This window comes from Cavia porcellus, unplaced genomic scaffold (genome assembly GCF_034190915.1).
Source record: "Cavia porcellus strain 051 isolate PalLab524CR breed Dunkin Hartley unplaced genomic scaffold, mCavPor4.1 scaffold_12, whole genome shotgun sequence".
Taxonomy (NCBI): domain Eukaryota; kingdom Metazoa; phylum Chordata; class Mammalia; order Rodentia; family Caviidae; genus Cavia; species Cavia porcellus.
The window spans coordinates 17,113,550-17,130,040 of record NW_026947495.1 but is presented as its reverse complement, the minus strand read 5'-3'; positions in this window follow the sequence as shown (position 1 = coordinate 17,130,040).

Genomic DNA, 16,491 nt, shown 5'->3' with positions numbered 1-16,491 from the left:
ACAGTAAGAAATAATTAATTAATAGGTTAGATATTGTCATCTTAGAAACAGTTGTCCAAATTATAAAATTAAAGCATATAAAGTGGACATTCATACAGTGAGATTGCAGACAGTTCTGTTAATGATCCAACAAAAGCTCAGTAATATGGTTTTCTATCATACACACTTAAATATACATGCTGTTATATCCTTTAGACCACTTTTTCTTCCTCTCTTTTTTACAATAACAATTACACTTTTTGGCTTTTATTACTCCCACAGTTCTTATTATTTTTTTTAAGAGAATAAAACCAAACGTGACTAAACAAAAGAGTCAGTATAACAGAAGGATGGGCATAGTACATGATGCAAAAATAGAATACCAGGTGATCAAAAATGGTTACCATTGTACCTCTTGCTATTTTAAAAAGAGTTGCCTATATCATCAGGTATGATAGAATTGACCAAAACAGTACAGAACAAGACCAATAAAACCTACTCTGGAGATTTTACAGGACTTCAAAAGAAGATAATAGTCAAACCATAATGGGCATCATAGTAAATCTTATTGCCTTCAAAGTGGTTGCCTATATCCTCAAACTTGATACAAAAATAGAATATAGTAAAATCAGACAGAACAAGATGGGGAGAATGATACTGGGGTTCAAATTGGGTTAATAAGAAAACGAAAAAGTTACTATACTATATCCCGCTATTTTTCAATTTAGTTTTCCCTTAATTAAAAAAAATAGATTAATTTTTTTTTTAAAAAAAGGAGAGATTGAGATAAAAGAGGACATTGTAACAGAACAACACAGGTCAGAACCCAATAATTTAAGCATCATTGTGTTTCACCACCAGATAACCTAACATAATAGTAGTCACCATAGTGCCTCTTTCCTTGAATTATTTGAGTATAACTCCCAGAAAGAATTTTGAAAGCATCATACCACAGCGATGTGTGTGCAACCATGCTTAGAGCAGCACAAATTACATAGTGAGACCCTGCCTCAAAAATACCAAATAATAATAATAGTAATGTAATTTATGTGCTATTTATATTTACATATATTTGTTTTGTGGCAATTATGTAATCCAAATTTCCATTTCAAAACATTTACTAAATGCGGTGAGAGTAGCTCAGTAATGGAACACTTGCCTACCACTCACAGAGTGTGTATTTTGCCACACTCTGGATTTGATCCCCAACAATACTGGACTTGATCCCCAACAATACTGGATTTGATCCCCAACAATGGACCAAAGAAATTTAATATAAAAATAAATATTTTACAAAGATATTCACTTGTAGCTATCCCCCTTTTCATTCCTAATATTGTAAATTTGCCCCTTTCCACATTGATCCATCTTCTCTATTTTATAAATCATAACAAAACTGCGAGAAGTGGCACACACCTGTAGTCCCAGCACTCAGGAGGCAGATATAAGAGAATCACCAGGATTTTGAGGCCAGCCTGGGCTACGTAACAAGTGCAAGGCCAGCCTGCACTACTCAACGAGACCCTGTCTCAAAAACAAACAGCAACAAAAAAGTGTATGCTAGGCATCGCATCGTGGTCATGTTGATTTCTCCTTCCAGGCAATCAGTGTTTGCTTTACTTTGGAGGCTCTGCTTGATGTGCATATATACTTTGGAAAATTGATAAATTAATTGTTTTATCATCATTCCTGATTTTTTTTGAGACAAGATCTCACTGTGTAGTTCCTATTCTTGATATTATTCCTTATTCTGAAATTCAATTTACTGATGAACATTTATATACATATTTTTCCATTTTTAAAAAACATTTAGACCAAGAATTTAGCTCAGCAGCATTAGCACCTGCCTGTCAAGAGTAAGGTTGTGAGTTCAATTCCCAATACAAAAAAAAATTTAATCTATTTGTGTTCTTTTATTTGATAGGGGTTTCTTGTAGAAAACACAAAATTAGATAGTGGGGTCTTGTCTTTTTTCAATCCCATCTAACAATTTCAGCCTTTTAATTTGATTAACCAGATCATTTCTATTTAGCTCAATTATTAGTATTCTATTAGCTCAATTTAGCTCAATTAGTAGGGTTTAATTGTATCAACTTCACTTGCCAAAAATGAAAAAGGAACACTGTAACATTCTTCCTAAAATAAGAAATGATTCAGCAACTATGAAACAAGTGGAGAATAACAGTTCTTTTTTCATAAAAAAATCAAATAGTGCTTTTGCTAATTACAACCATGAGAGTAGAACATTTTAAAGGTTTAAAAAGGAAACTTGGAAGATACTGCTGAAAATATCTTTAAAAACCAAGAAAAAGGCAAAGGAATGGAAAATGAGAAAGACATGACAAGACAATTATATAGTGAAGCCCTAAAATTCATGTTCAACTAGTTAGTAGCTCACTAGAAATAGCAGTTTACTAGTTCACCAATGAGAACCCATTTCCAACAAGCTAACTAACTCATAAGTCGCTGTTTTACTGATAGAAATTTATTTTGATATCAGTACACTAATTAGTAAGATCTCATTATTGATTGTATTGAAGTTAGTGATATCTTTAATCTGACGCAGGAAGACACACAGACGTGGGAATGATGATCGTGAAGAAGAAACAAACTCACCGGGCTCCAGCGACAGGAGGCATGGGACACCTCTCAGAAGCAAAAACAGAACTGAGTGCCAAACACAATGGAATAAGTTGTACCAGAACGGAGGAGCTGGCTGCCATTGGCGGGCCGGGTGATGTCTGTGGCAGTGTGCTCTGGGTGGCACTGTCAGCAAGGGCAGGTCGGATTTTAACTCTGGGGCTGCTCAGCCACTTTACCATAGGACTGGACCAGCTGGTTAATCGTGCAGGTGACAGCACAAAACACCACACTCTGGGGCAAGCAGCCACAGCCCTTCAGCTAAGGACGCCACATCCATTCCTTCTTTACTGTGTTCTTGGTGCTCCGACTTTTGTGACAGCTAGCTAATCCCTGGTGACAACTAATGTCTCTTCACATGCCCAAGACTCTTCATGGTGTGCAGTGCCTCCTGTTACTGAGGACCTGTGAATATAGACTTGTTTCATAATCTTTGTTTCCATGTCCATGTTTATCACTGTGCCCAATGAAAACAAACTACTGGTACAAATTTAGTACAATCAATTAACAGCTGGAAACCTAAGTAACAGAGTGGGTAGCAAAATAGATTTTTATTGGTAAAATTAATGCTTGTTATCCTGCTAGAAATGAGTTTTCACTAAGGGAATAAAAATTATCAAGGTGTATGACTGGCTAAAATTACTTAGAGGCCGGGGATATAGCTCAGCAGCACAGCGCCTGCCTGGCAAGCATGAGTTCGTGAGTTTGATTCCAGCACCAATAATAAATAAGCAACGTTACTTAAGAGTCCCTTCCTATACAACGTGGCTTGGCAAGGCTTGTCATCTACACCCTTAGGAATAGCCCCTGGATCTGTCTCTAATAATCCCTGAGTCTAGCCACTGACTTTAAAGCCTACCTGATGGCTTTGTTCTGATAAGGGAACCCAGAATCCCTCCTCTGGAAAGCTCAAGTGAATCATTCATACAAGATGTAGTTGGAGCAATTTAAAGACAGACCCTGGGCCTTCTCCAAACTTACACATTGAATCAAAGACTTTAGGCCTGTGGCTAGCATGTGTTTGCTTAACAAATACAAGGGATAATCAGACTGTTCAACGAATATTTAACTTTGAAAGATTTTATTACGATAAAGACACATAGCCATTAAATACCTCAAAATACTCCAACCCTGAACACACTAATCCATCCTCCTTGCCACTTGCTGAAACAGTTCTGGAAGTAAGTCCTCTTTTCTGCCTTTACTGCACAATATGCTGAGTGCTGCCGCCAAATATCATCAGTGGAAAGGTAGTTTCATAAAACAGTATTATGGTGCATCCTCAGCCTCTTTATTCACTGGGTCTAGCACCACTCTGGCTCTGCCCCAAAGTTAAAATGACCATGAGAGAGCAGTGCTTCAAATCAGTGCAGAGCATCAAGGCTGCCATAACAAAGCAACTAAAGATATTCCAGAAAAAGTATTTCCAGAACTGCTTCAGCAAGCACCATGGACAATGGGATGAAAGTGTTCAGAGGGAAGGAGAGTGTTTTAGGGGGATTCATGTGCCTTTTAGTGTGATAAATTGTTTAAAATGTAAACATCATTGTATTTTTTTCAATCACATCTTGGGTCTCCATACCTCAGACAGCCTGTGTTCAGTCTGCATTCATCTTGACCTGGTGGCAGAACTGTGAAGGAAGCCAGTGAGTATTTCTTCCTGGCCTCTTTTATGGCTACAGCTATCAGGCTATGATCAAATCAGGCTGGGTCATCTCATGAAGAAAGGACATAGTGGTAAGTAAAATAAATCAGTAATAAAGCTTAAACATTACTTATATGAAATATCTCTTATATGAAAAACCCAATGTGAATAACGAATTCAATAAAAGAAACATAATAGGAGGTAGAAAGATGGATCTCTCTCAAATGGGAAGGGAATTAAGAGATGGAGAGAGAGCCCTGAGAAAAGATGGCAGATAGATAACAACTGGCTACAGAGGCTCCCTGAGATAGTCAACTTAGAATTCAACATAATATAGAGTGGGAAGCCCCAAACAGAAGGAGATGAATTCTCTCATCCCAAGAAGAAATATGGGTGACTTGCCGACCATCCAAGGTCCCACCATGACTTGCCGAGGTCCCGCCGTGACTTGCTGAGCCATTCGAGGTCCCGCAATTCGACTCACTGGAGGCACAGTTGAGTTCAGGGGTCATTGAGCTGAATGGAGAGCTGAGTTGGCAGACTGCCTACATTGACGTGTGAGTGACAGGAGTGGAGCCATTCCATAAATAAGGGGGGCTCTGGCAGATGACATTCTGTGACTGGGCAGGACTGGCAAGTACAAGGGGCAGCAGTGACTTCAGTCAGTTATTCCCTTCCCAAATGGGATTGGTGGAGTGAGCCTAGGCCTGGATCACATGACCTGGCTGAGACCCAATAAGTTATCTGAAATAAAGTCCCTACAGCAGTGGCGCACACTAACCACACTAATGCAGTAAAGCCTCAGAAGTTTGACTGATCCAGAGGGGAGGTGGCACAAGGTGGTGCAGTGCAGGCCACAGCAGCCTGACTAATCCGGAGGGGAGGGGCCAGCATACGCTGTCCCTGTCTGCAACTCACTAGCACATGGCAGTGGGAAGGGTCATCTAGCCAGCACATTTCAGAAGTATTGTACCCAACAAAGAAAGAAACTGGGCCTCCTGGAAGAAGCAAAAAAGATGGGAAGAGGAAGCAACAATAAAAAGTCCCCAGGTTCCAGCCATGAGAACATGGACCCAGGACAGGTAAATACAAAGGAGAATGAGAACAGCAAACATTCAATATCAGACACAGTGCCAGTGGACATAAAGAGATATATTCGGGACCTCATAGATGAGTTCAAAAGTGAAATATTTAGCCAAATAAAGCAAGATATAAGAAGATTAATAAAAGAGATACTAAGCACCCCTCAAGCAGACACAGATGGAACAAGGGAGGAACTCAAACAAAGGAGAGAACCATTTGGTGAAGAATGTTTTAAAAATATAGAACACATGAAGCAGATTCAAAGAGATCACCAGGAAATTAAAAACTCTATGGAAAGATGGCAAATCAGCTTGAAAGAAACTAAGGATAGATTATCTAAACTGGAGGACAATTTTGCAATGTGGAAGTATGAAAGGGAAAACTTTTTAAAAATAACAAGGAAACAAGCAGTAACAATACAAAGGCTAGAAGATGACAAAAGGATCTATAACTTGAGAATAAAGAATGTGAATGAAGAAGCAGGCATACAAACAAAGGAACTACAAAGGCTATTCACAGAAATAATTAAGGAAAACTTCCCAAGCATAGGAAAAGGAAATGATATACAGACATATGAGACATACAGAACTCCAGCCACCTACAACCAAAACAGAGCTACACCCAGGCATATAATAACCAAGATCCCAGAAATTCAATATAAGAACAGAATATTAAAAGCTGTTAGAGACAAGAAACAGATAACCTATAGAGGAAGGCCCATCAAAATAATGGTAGACTTCTTGACACAAACCATCAAGTCAAGAAGAGCCTGGAGTGAAATATTCCAAGCCCTGAAAGAAAATAACCTCCAACCCAGAATGATATACCCTGCTAAACTGTCTCTAGAAATTAATGGAGAAACTAGATGCTTCCAAGACAAAGAGGAGCTTGGGAAATTCTCAATCACCAATCCAGCTCTACAGAGAATACTGCAGGGCATTCTAGAGAGAGAGAAAAGTAGTAGGGTTCCAGCAACAGTGGCAGAGAGGCCTCAGTGAATGGAGCAGAAAACAGAATAAAGAAGATAAGCAGACAACTGATGGCAAAAAAAGACCATAACAGAAATGAGGCAGAGAAGATTTTATTCAAAACTGATATGATTGATAGTATCAAGTCTGAGATTATAGGCAACTACCCTGAAGATGACAAGACTCTATGATACATATTCTGGTTTGATAACTGCCAGTTTTTTAAGTTCTATACTATATCCAAAGTTGTGTTTTTAATGATACTGTTATGCACTGCTATATTCAATTATACTATGTCTGATGATATAGCCAATTCTATTGAAGCTAACAAGAGACAACACAGGAACCATGGTAGAACTCTTTGTACAACAGTCTTATATGTTTATTTCATTTTATGTGTTTATAGGAATATGTTTTGCTTTGCCTTGCTTTGTTTTGTTTCTCCCTCTAATATAGAAAGGATAGAAATACTTAAGACTCATGCATGTGTAGAATCTATAAACAGTTTATGAGAACTGATCTTATGACACATGATGAAAAGGAGACACTAAAGTACCCAGTGCTGATCCTGGACTGTCATAATGTGAAACCCAGCAATAGTATTATTCTTTATTCAGAGTGATATTAGCCTGCTTGGGTTTATTCAGTCTCAACATAATTGAAGATATGGATAACTGCATGTATGTTTAAGTGTATAGAATTAATAACCATATTTCTAAGTTTTTGTTGGATAGTTGAACAGAACTTGTTGCAATCTCACTGTTTGAATCCCCACTTTCTATGCTCCACTTTAGTATCTTGAATAACTATTTGTAAGAAGACAATCTGTAATCATCAACTAGTGATTTCTTACTGTTTATTTTTTTCTCTGAATTAATGTATTATTTCTACCTATCTTCTGTTTTGTTTAGTCTTTCTTTAAATAAAATTTAAAAAGAGATGGAGAGAGAGGAAAGAGAGACAGGGAAGAAAGTAAAAAGGAATTAATATGTGTTATGCGCCTGGACCAACCCCACACAAGCAATGTCATCATTATGTACTACAACAATGTACTAATAAGAAAAAATATATATATGAAGCTCCAGCTAGCTCCAACAAGCTGATAGAGAACTTTTCTTCCCTGCTTCTGCTGACTAAATGCAATTATGGTAAATGATATGATCGGATTATTTCACATATTCATATGTCAAAATAGTGCGATGAATGGCAAATAATGTGCAATTCTGTGTTCATCAAAAACAAAATAAATGCATACATACAATGATAGACCCCAGAAACAGTGCCAAAGACAACCAAAGCAGGAGCCTAAAAAGAAAATAGAGGAAGAAAAGTGATGACTCCCAGGGCCCAGGGCTGAGGGGACAGCACAGCAGCAGGGCATCTTGGGTTTGCCCACCTGGTATAAGCAGGTGACCCACATCATGTGCTCCAAGCCCGAGACCAGCACAGAGGTAGCTCAAGTACATTCATTGCCCTGCACTGCACTGAGGTCTCCAGGACATCTAGTACAGGCAGATGCTCCTGGTATAAAAAAAAAGACAGAGAACTCGGTCTCCTCCATGCCTATGAGTGCCCTTTGCCACGAGGAGATACTGAGGACCTGGGTTATATCAGCAAAGAGGGCCCCAGCACAACAAGGACACAGCCTGGGAGGCCTTTTTGTGTGCCAGCAGCCCTGAGAGGCCCTGCTTATGCCCAGAACCAAGCGGGTGACCAGCAGGAACTATGCAGTCAACAAACAAGACCTTTTTACACCGCAGAGACTACAGGGGACACTACGAAAAAGGGCGCCACCCCAAAGAGCAAACAGCCCAGGTGTCTCTCAGCAAGACTGAGAGTGTGGTATCTGACCTGAATCTCTCTGCATGACTTCAGCATACTGAAGAAAACTGCAATGTATTATTTCTCACATGATACCTTTTCCACCTTCTTTTTTCCCTGCAGTTCTGTGGATCAAACCCAGGGCTTCATGCCTGCCAGGGCAACGTACAATCACTGTGCCGCTTCCCCAGCTTCCCGCTTCCTTGTTTCACTCTGCACAAAGTGCTCATTCTTATTATGGATGATTATAAATGCAGTAATACTTGGATATAACATTGACCTTTTCATAAAATTTTTGTTGATAACTATTACTGGAGTACATGCAAAGATATTGAAATATTGTTTGAAAAGCAAAGAAGTACTAAGAATAAAGTGAGGGTGTTTCACTTGACTCCTGAGAAGAGAGTAGAAGGAACTGATAATATTTGCAAACTTGGGAATTTTGACCCTTTGTGCAGCTTCCTAGGAGTTATATGCTTACTAGAAAAAGATGGATAAAACATGTTAATCATATAATAGTTCTATTTATTACTGCTGCAGTGGCCAGAGATGTAAAAAACTTTTGTTGTTCTTATTGTCATTCTATAAAGGAAATATATCTCAAGGAGCATGGAAAACCAAGTTTGACACTACTGCTACAAATAAAATAAAGTAAAATAAAATGAAATAAAAGTCTACGTTAAGTCGGAAAGAAAATGCCAGACTTCCAGGAAGATGGCCAAGTAGTCAACAGCAGAGAAATGATCACTCAGAGATTTGGTGTCCAGGTGCTAGAATAAATATAGCAATGTGAGGGAGAGAAAAAGGACCTAGTGGGTCCCCAGACCCAACAAGGATCTGAAGCAAGAATTGAAGCCTTGATGACCAGGTCCTCCCGGGAGCATAGAGCTGTCCATAGCCCGCACCACACTGAGAACTTCTCCACGAGGCATCAGCAGTGTGTCAGCGTCATGGAAAGGAGCTGGACGCAGCTCCCAGGCACTTGGCAGCGCCAGCTCCTGCACCATGGCTTTACCACATCAGCGTGGGGGAAGTCCTGTGGATGGCAGCTCCAGGAGGGAGATGGCAGAGCCCCAGAGCACCCTCTGTCCTGCACATTGTAAAGGGGAGACTGCCAGCCCTCTGAGCAGTGGCCTTGGCCTGAGCCAGACCCAGAGCTCCCCACTAGTGCTCGCACCAGGGCCTCCTTGCCATCCTCTTATTTCTTCCCCAGCTTCTCTCCAATACTCGCTATTCTTTGCACCCCAAACCCAGGTCCTGAGAACTGAGTTCCCCCTTCTGCCCTTCAATTCAGCTCCTCTCCCCACCTCCCTAAGGCTCAGTCCCCACTGCAAAGCTCCTTGTCCACTCCCGACCCTCTTGATGAGAGGTTCACTCTCTGAATGCCAATCTTTGGGGTCTGCCCCCATTTACCTGGCATCAGTTACTGTCCCATGACATTTCATAATCATTAACCTGACTTCTTATGTTAAAAGGTGACAATATTGGGCTTAAACTATTTTTCCTTAAGAGGCTAGCCCAAAACCCCACATTTTCACTGCAGTTCCCTCCAAAAGGGTAAACCTAACACATTTATTCCAAGATAATCTTTTATTTATTTATTTACTTACTCACTTATGTCTTCTTGAGATATGGTTTCACTTGTAGTTCAGGCTATCCTTGAACACATTATGTAGTCTAACTGGTTTCAAACTCACAGCTATCCTCCTGCCTCAGCCTCCCAAGTGCTGGGATTAAAGACATGCTCAGTTTTTATTTTAATGTTATTTATTTGTCTTGGTTTTTTTTAGAAAGAGTCTTGCTATGTAGTTTGGGCTGGCCTTAACTCACTATGTAACCCAGACTGGCCTCAAATTCATAGTGATCCTCCTGCCTTAACTTACTAAATGCTGGGATTATAGGCGTGTCCCACCACACCCACCTCCAAGGCATGATTTTATTCTTGCTTCTCACTCAGCTCTTGAGGCCACTTGAGCCTCAAGAAGCCCCTAGCAAGGTAAGAGAGGCTGCTGTCTGCCACAGGTGAAAAAAAAGTGCTTTCCTAGAAGTCACCGTGTATACTGAATACCACTCCATGCATATAGCAATGGGAATTTAGCCAACACAGGAGACGGTCAGTCAGACCTTTATCTGCAGGGCTTTATGTTTTGATAGTTACAGTAATGCACAGGGGTCTTCCAGCAGGGCAGGTGATTCTTCTGCCCCCCTACATCAGTTCCCAGTCTGCTCCAACCTGTATTGGTTCCTGCACAGGCCCTAGACAAGGAGCTCTTAGCAGAGGATGTGAGAATCTGCCAAGAGAGCAGCAAGGTCAGGGGAGGGCACTGCCCAGGCCGTGCCTGTTCCCGGGCTGGCAGGGGGAAAGAGGGCACGGAATGGCCTCTCTTCTATGCACCCTATGCCTGTCCCTCCCCAGTGAGTTCCCCACCAGCACCACGAGACTCGGCTCCTCCATCCTCTGAGCAGCAGCTGTTTCCATCATGGCCGCCCAAGCTCAGCCCTTCCAGCAGCTTCCCCACTGCCCCCAGCATTTCAGGCCGCCGCCCCTAGCTTTCCTCACTCTTCTCCTCCAAACCTACCTGACACCCATTGCTTCCCTCTGTCAGAAAAGCCCTTCCTAGGCACTGTCCCTACCAGGACAGCCAGTCTGAACTCCCCCAAGCACACACACACAATCATGGAGACCATGTTACTTTGTCCTCTGGTGGTTTCCCATGAGCAGGATGGACCTCTGCAGTGACACAGGAATAACAGTCTCTTATACCTGGAAGGGACTTAGCACAGGAGACTCCCTGGAAAGTGACAAAAGTGCTGAAGCCCAGGTCTTGTCCCTCACTATGCAGCTCAGAATTTCCCAGGTAGAGACCCCAAACTGGATTTGTAAACTCCACATGATCCCAGAAGTGACCATGAATCACTGCTTCAGATCTCTGGAGTCTGCATGAACTCGGGACTCTTGGGACTCTTTGGGACTTTTGCCTACTTGGGAAGGGACATGGCTCTGGTGCTATCCAGTTCTAAAAGAAAAATGCTGAGACTAAGAGAGATGCATCTCAAGTGGCTGTCACCAGCAGGGGCGGGCTATGAAGCCAGGCTCTGTCTCTTGGGTTTTGGGTTCTTAGCACTGACTCCAACTGTGTAATCACTGAAAACCACAGAGGGCAAGGCAGGTTCCAGCCCCTGCATCTGCTCCAACAGCTGACATGGGACTGGGCACACACACGGCTCTGGGAGCTGGACTCTGATGGACTGAACACAAAAGTGGCAGTCCTGCCCAGTGCTATGGCCCACTCTGTCCTGGGGAAGATGGTGATCATCCTCTTGGGCCTCGTCAAGCCTCTACCACCTCTCCAGAAGGAGCCTCCAAGTCTCAGGAGCCTGGAAAGTGGGGCAGGAGAGAATACCAGTGGAATGGCTAAGTCAGCAGGCAGCCTCTAAGGCCACAGACCCCTCCGTTAGTCAGGACTGTGCTAGCCTTTTTCTTAGCTAGGGTGAACGACCAGCCTGTTTACTCTGACCTCAAGGGTTTACTAGGATTCGGACCTTTCAGCTTTAAAATCCAGAGATGGCCACTCTGCTGCCCTCTCCCCATCTTGGCTGACACATTTTTCCTCATATGATCTGTTATGGCTTAGTTCTAAATATGTCACCTGTTCAGATGTGGGGCATTTGGTAGATGACTGGATCTTGAGGTGCTGGATTCATCAGTGGATTCATCCATCGATGAGTTCATAACGAAATGTGCTCTTAGGAGTGGGGCCTGATGGGACGGGGCACGCCCTTCCCTGACCCCACCTTCTCCTCTCTTCCTGGCTGCCATGGAATAAACTCTGCTCCCCCATGACTTCCTCCATAACAGTTCTTCCTTGGAGTCAGCTGACTATGGACTGAACCCCTTTAAAATGTGAACCAAATTAAAACTCTCCTCCTTTAGGTTGGAGTATTGGGTATTTTATCCCAGCTACAGGAAAACTCACTAACACAGGGTCCCTCACCACACCCCTTTGTGCTTTCCCCATTGCTACTGTTGAGGGCTTATAACCATGCAGCCCAGAGCACAGCAGCCTTGAAACTTCTGCTTCCTCTGGGACTTCACAGCAGCTTCGCTGGGCCATTGCATTCATTTCTGTCTGTCACCTGCATGGGCTGGGCTCACATGCCTCCTGCAGGCCATTTACCCAACAGTTCCTGATAATGGACTGTGCACAGGGAATGGCAAAGGTCCCCGCAGTGAGAAACAACTACCACTCCCTGGGAAAAGCAGGGGTACAGGTATGCAGGAGTGGGGGGCAGGCTTCTTGGAGGTGACATGGACTATGGATATGCTTGTGACATGGCCAGAGGAAACATTCTAGCCAGAGGTACAGTTACATAAAAGGGTGTGGCCTGTTCTGAGGCCAAGCAGTCAGGGTGCATGGAGCACAGGGCCCGGGGTGATGGGAGGGGCGGAGGTGCCCTGCAGGGGCAAAGGAGGACTGGCCAGTCTCACTGTGATACTCTAGTCAGTAGGCAGAGTGGAATCAGTCCCTGAGAAGTTCCCACTGGCCAAGGATTTGGCTCCTTCCCAAACAGATGGGAGAATTAGGTTTCCACCCCAACATGGCCAGAGGAATGACCAAGTCTTGGGGTGACACTCCTGTCTGCTCTAGCTATGCTTAGGCTGTCTCCTGGGCACCTCACATGGCCTTGCTGTACTCCAGGCCAATTAACCAGGAGTCACGTAAAATACACACTCACATGGACACTTCCAAAAGTTCCCAGGATGACCCCGGTGTAAAGGCAAAGTTGACAAGCTGGTGCCAGGGGACACAGGGATGAGGCAGGGAAGTTGGACTCTAAAGGGAATCCAAGGAATTCTGTAACTGACTCCTAAATCCAAGAGGCCTAAGAGACCAGAAGGGGCAGATAGGACTGTGTCGCCCCCTAGTGTCAAGTTACGGGTACAGCTCCCTCCCTCCACTTCACAGCCCACTTCCCCATTCTCTGCTCCCAGTTCCTTTCAATTAGTTAAGGATTTTAGAACCAAGAGCTTGCTGTGTCATGTCCGACGGTCTACAACAAACATACACCTCTACAAAAGTACAGAGGGCCACGCCCCCCTGGCCCACCCCCAGGCCCCGGCTGACCTCGCAGAGCACCTGGGGTGGGGTATAGGGAGGCAGGCTGGTGCTGAGCTTGGGCCTCGAGGCTGTCTGGGACTCCCCGTGGGACCTTCAGAGTTACCAAAGTTCAGCTCCTTGCCAGCACAGCAGGAATCGGGACCTAATTCAGGGGTGTGGGGAAGATTACTGGAAACCTCAGGAAACTAACAGCCTGACTCCTAGTAAGGACACCGGGGTCATCCTGGGAACTTTGGAAGTGTCCATGTGAGTGTGTATTTTACTGACTCCAGCAGCACTGAGAGTCTGGCTCTTCCACTGAGCACAGGACCCCCCCCCCCCCCATTCTGGCAGTAACATCACACTTCTGCTAGCTGGGGCCCAAAGCCACAGGAGGGCTTTGACCTGCATTTGTTTCTTTATTTCCACATTGATACACTGCTCTGAGCTGCTCATTTGTGAACCTCACTTTCTGTTTCACTGTTTTATTGACTTATTTTGCTGAGCATCACACACACACACACACACACACACACACACACACACACACGGGCGCGGTTCAAAATGCAAAGCGGGTTCCAAACTGTTGGATAAGGCCTTTTCCCTACTCCCCAGTGGAGAATATTGTAACCCCCCAAAAAAACAAGACCCCATGAGATGAAAAATGGGGCAAGACGATGTCATTTTTCAAAGAAGCGCTTTTATTTTAGCTGGCCCAGCGACACAATGCAGATGGAATTTGCAAAGCTGTGTGACTGAGTTAGAGTTTTGACTGGTTTTTATAGTTCATTTATGATTAGCTCATTGATCATTAAGTACATAGTGATGAGAAACAGAAACAAGGTAGGCCTTTGTTCCCCTTTGCTTGAGGTCAGAGACATTTCACAGTGGGTGGCTAGCTAATTCATAGCCCTTGGTCTGCCAATTCCAGGAACATTTGTCTCTCATAAAGGGAACAATGGTTGCCACAGCATCTTTTGTCTCTTACAAGGGAAACAAAGGTTGACACAGCAAACAGGTTACTGGGGGGGGGGGATGGGACGATACATACAGAACAGCATGATGACTCGGTCAGTTAATTTATAACTAATTTATAACAATGTGGTAGGTGCTCTGGGTATACGATTACTAGGGCAATAAGCATAAAGCATGACAGAGAACCCCCTCAAGGTCTGCCTCTGGTTCCTCAGTCCCCCAGCACACTGCTCAGTGAGTCCTACAGCAGGAACAGGAACGGCAGGCACTTGATTCACCTGGCCTCCTACTCAGCTGCTGGGGCCCGCCACATCTAAGCACTCTGCTTCTTGGCCAAGGCCAAGTTGGAACAGACATGGAATGATGCAGGAGTCAGAGACCCAGCAGAGAAGAAAAAGTACAGCAAGTGTGTGGGGAGGGCTCTGTTCACACAGAAACAGCTGCCTGGAGCTGTCACTCTCCAATCGAGTTCTACTACATAAGCATCCATCACTTCTACCGGTATGTCATTTTTAAAAAATCATTTTTTCAGGATCTAATTGGGTTTCTCCAAAAGGTGTCCCCTGGCTGCTCTGAGATAACTGTTCCAAATGATCCTTTACTCCCTTAATACAGTATTAAATGTTCGCTTTTATTCTTTTTTGTGCATGAAACAACCTGAAAGGTCACACAGGATGGAGATGGAGAGAAGCCGCTGACACGGGGTGCTAAGGATGTCTCACTCCAGCAGAAATCCTGGGGCGCTCCACGGCATGGGCTCAGCAGAAGAGTGGGAATGAAGAACCAAAGGGTTTGGCCCTGATTCCTCACTTGACAGACTATGTGTCCTTAAGTTCTTTAAGTTCTCTGAGCCATTTCCATATCTGAGAAATGGATCCTATCTCACTCCTGGATTTGAGAGAAGAATAAATGGAATGGTATTTGGAGAGGAAACTGAGGCTCTAAGGGTAAGAAGCCTGCCACAACCACCTAGTTGGGTGACCTGGATCAACAGGAAGGAAAGGAGGACACCCAAGAAGACAGGCGATTAGAAGGGGACACAGAACTTGGCCTGTGTGAAGAGTTCAAAGAGCTCTGTCCCCAGAGCTTACAGGACTCATAACCAGGCCACAAGGGACCCAGGCCACCAGCTTTGTAGCTGACATCAGGGCCTCACACTCCTGCTTCAGCTGGGCCTTTGGGGCTAGACTGGCCTGGTCTCATCGCTGCAGCACTCGCTAGCTCAGGGAATCATCCATAAAGTGTTATCACATCAGGGGAGGTGGTACACACCTGTCATCTCAGCAGCTTGGGAGAATGAACCAGGAGGACCACAAGCTGAAGTACCACTTGGGCAAGTTAATGGGAACTTCCTTCAAAATAAAAAATTTTTAAAAGGGCAAAGGTTGTCACTTAGTACAGTGACTCTAGTTTCAACCCAATCACAAAAAAAGAACCCCTTTATAACGACTACCTTGTCTTAGTTACTTTTCCATCATTGCCAAGACAAAATACCCAACACCCAAAGTTAAAGGAGGAAAGGTTTATTTGGCTTACAGTTTATGGAAGTTTCAGATCCTAATCAGCTGGCTCCAAGACAGGGTGGCTTGGAACAGGCACAACACCTTAAAGTGGCAGAACACAGCGAAGCAACAAGGGCAAAACAAAGGGGAGAACAAGACTCTTTTCCCTTATATTGTAAAAAGGCCACCGCACCCCTATGATGGGTACAGCACTCCTATGATCTCTGTGCCCGCCTCTTGCACAGGACAAGGATGTTTAGAAAGTGAGGAACCTTGGGCTGGGGATTTAGCTCAGTGGCATAAGCGCCTGTCTTGCAAGCAGGCAGTCATGAGTTCAATCCCTGGTACCGATAAAAAAAAAAAAAAAAAAAAGTGAGGAACCTGGTCCCCTGCTGAGTTGCTTTATCTAGTTCAAAACAGCTCTTTCTCTATGCAGGTTGACCTTCTTGCTTCTGCACTACTGACAAACAGAACTCTAGAGTGGTAAGTTACTCTGTCCTGCCTGGCTGCTTTCACTCACTACTACAGTTGCAAGATTGTCTCTGTTGTTGCTGGTTCCTGGTTCTGTGTACCGATCCACTGTGTGATGGCCTCACGTTATGTTCTGCTTTTTACAGGCAACACAAGCCTTCTGGATCCCATCCTCCTACACCCACTCAGTGTTAGTATGGGCAGGACAGGTTATAGACAGGCTAGTGTCCCCCTTACGATGAGCTTGTGGTGTCTTCAGACTGCTGCCCCTTCTTCAAGAAGGCTGCCTCTTGAGATGCACGCCGCAA